Source organism: Pinus tabuliformis, chromosome 1_1 (assembly GCF_031772625.1).
Source record: "Pinus tabuliformis cultivar Carrire ecotype Pingquan chromosome 1_1, CPIR1, whole genome shotgun sequence".
NCBI lineage: Eukaryota > Viridiplantae > Streptophyta > Pinopsida > Pinales > Pinaceae > Pinus > Pinus tabuliformis.
In genome coordinates this window covers 425,582,207-425,585,682 of record NC_142297.1, presented here as the reverse complement: position 1 = coordinate 425,585,682, position 3,476 = coordinate 425,582,207, and positions in this window count along the sequence as shown.

Sequence of the window (3,476 nt, the reverse complement as noted above, 5' to 3'; positions counted from 1 at the left end):
TAGAACCAATCTCAAGAGATACTAATCCACCCAATCAAACGCCTTGTGAAGATCAAGATTCAGTAATACAACCTCTTTTTTCTTAACCTTGATCAAGTGTTAAGCTTCCTGAGTTATTTCCACTGCATCTTGGATTCAATGGTGACGAAGAAAGCCAAATTGTTCTAGTTCAATGTGCTTAGACAAAGTGATTTTTAATCAGATTGAAATGATTTTTGAAATCAATTTACACAACTTTGGCCCCATAATATCAAGAAAATGTAAAAATAGTTCCATCGACCAACCGTCTAGACTAGTGCTCTTGTCCCTGGTAAAGGACTTCATGGCCATCACCAACTCATCTAGAGTAATCGGTCTATAAAAAGTTGCATTTGCCTCCTCATCAAACATTGTAGGATATGTATCGATGACTTCTCGATGTCTTTCAATGTTCACCCCTCATTAGGGGAAGTTTAAGGTCTAAAATGGACCTCCTAAGGAAATTGTAAAATAATAGTGGAAATAATAAAATAAGATTAGATTACATCATCAAATTTTAGAGGGAAAAAAAGAAAAAAACTATTTTTTCAACTCATATTTTCAACTTATCTCCCTCTGGGTTTACTCAATTCGAGTGAAAACACTTATTGAATGTAGAATTTGATTCCTCATGCAAGGGGTACACATGTTCCATACTTTCGATGGACTCTGCTACATGAAAAATGAGAAATACATGAAAAATGTGATTGTAATCACGTTTTTTCATGTATTTCTCATTTTTCATGTAGCAGGGTCCATCGAAAGTATGCAAATAGGTACTCCTTGGATGAGGAATTAAAATATTTATCCAACGAGTAATCCCGCTCAAAATTTGAGTAAAACCTTAGTGAGATAAGTTGAAAATATGTGTTGAAAAAGTAGTTTTATTATTATTATTATTATTAATCTTTTTACTTTTTTACTCCAAAAATGGTGAATCATCCCCCATGGTTGACATCATCATCTTGAATCCTATTGGTTCTTATAAAGATTATTTTGGTTGTACAATTTTCTTAGGAGGCCCATTTTAGACCTCAAAATTCCCCTAATGTGCCCTAGCCTGATATTGGGTGCAAAAATATCTAACTGCCTCTGCTTGAATGTCCTTAAGGGAAGTAATGAAGTTACCATTTATATCCATCAATTCCCATATAGTGTTTTCACATCTTTTGGATGCATAATTGTGAAATAATTGTGTATTCTTATCACCCATATATATCCATATGGCGTGGCTCTTAAGTTGTCATTCTTCCACTTGAATCTTAAGAATTTCCCTCTTACGACCTTCAAGAGTGATTGTCCACAATTTCTGAGAAACAGAGAAGTAATCTTTGAGAGAAGGATCAACCAATTTATCTAATTTATGTTCAATATACACAAGTTTTTTAATATAATTACTTTCTATACACACAACCAACCCGCTTAATTTCCCTAAGCTTGTGATTGATTGACTCTAATAGTGAAGAACCCGATAGATCCAAACCATGAGTCCAATTAGAGCAAACCAGGGCCTCAAATTCTTTATTTTTTAGCCAAGTGTAGTTAAACTTAAATGGCAGACCCTACCATTCACCATCCTCATGCCAATGGAAGAAAAACAAATCATGATCCGACATACACGAAAGAATAACCCAGGATTGGAAAATACCATGACATTCCACCAGATTCTCATGGATCAAGAAATGATTGAGTCTCTTCAAAATACCATTTGATCCATTCTACCATTACTCCCGTTCAACATCATGGCCACCAACATGTTGTCCACCAAATGATTATTACCAAAAAGGTCCTTGAAAAATTTAGCCTTATAATCCAATTTACGTTTATCACCCCATATCTCATTATAGGTTTTAACCCTGTACAAAAATTACCTGCAAATGAATTACTAAAAACAAAAAAATATACAATGGCGAGAACATAAAATATACACACATATTTTCTCCTAAAAATCAAACCGGGAAAACTAGATTCTTTTTTCATTATATTCCTTTCAATCTTACAATACATTATATACATGCATAAGCATTCATCAACCCCAATCCATTAACCATATATTAGAACATAATCGTAGTTCCCTTAACTAGATCTACGCAATACCATGGGAAAAAACCATCATGCCCAAAACCATGTACAAAAGCCATGCAAAAAAAAACATGGGTAGGTCCACCCACAATCCTTGGGTCCGCCCAACCATTATTAGGTCTACATAAAAAAATAAAATCTCGGTGTGTTGGCCCAGACCTCATTCAGGAGGGCTTCTGCCCCCTGCTGCTCCTGTAGTTAGTCGTGGAAAGAATATAACACATACCCAACACTCATTCACATCCATGGCTAGGTTTAAATCGCCAGCCAGAATTAATGAGCCCATTTTCAAGATGCAACAACAATCCAATCGATCCCAAAAACAATGTCTTAATGAATACGAAGCGTATGTATTGAGGATGTGAAATCTATACTTCATTTCTCTGATGAAACTAATAATAAGATACTTTCAAATGATTTATAAGCCATTAAATTAACAACTTGTGGTTCCAAAAATAGTTAGTCCCCGATAAACCCACGACATCAAGTGTACATGTATTCTAACCAAGATAAATCGTAAGATGTAATGGCCACACCTTATGGCCAGCCACCATAGTCTCTTGTTTCAGAATGATCAAAGGAAGTTGAATCCCAATTAAATGTTTGAGAGTGAGGATCTTATATGGGCCCCCCAACCCCCTTATATTGATAGACATAATCTTCATGGAGTACAATAATTCTTGGCCATAAACTCTCTAAGAGCCCATATAAGAGATGAAGACAACATATTAGAGTGTGTGGATACAATCCCTCCAATTGGTATACAAAATCTCATCATAATGGACCAAATTCATATTGGGATGCCTCTTCCTCACAATGGTCAAATTCTAGTGAGATCGCAAACTAATAATCACAGGAACCAAAGGGGAGGAGGAGGTGTGGATGGGTAAACGTTCAATATCAATGTCAGGATTAATTTGCAACAATTCTATGTCATTGTCGATCGAGTTAGTTGGTGACAAATCCCCATAATATGTGACAAATTAAATTTTTGGGGATAACAAGTGTGGGTTAGGGACATCGTCTCCCCGAGAAGATGTGGTATCTGGAGGACATGTGCTCGGAATGGGAGAGTGGTGCAAAGGATAGAAACACCCTGGTTTTCAATATGAACAACCAGGTCAGTGCATCATGGATCAAGGCTACTATCTCGTCCCTCGAGGGCCAAATATGTAGTCCTAGAAACCAAATGTGAGCCCACGAAGTCAGAACCGGGATCAAGGTATGAGGAGAGAAATGGATGTTCCATTAGAGGAATGGAAGGCCATTCAACAGGTGCTACAACTGAATCCAATTTTTTTACATAAGGTAAAAAAATGATCAGTCGATGGAATATCAAACATAGTAACTAGAGAAGATGGAAGATAGCTCCCATG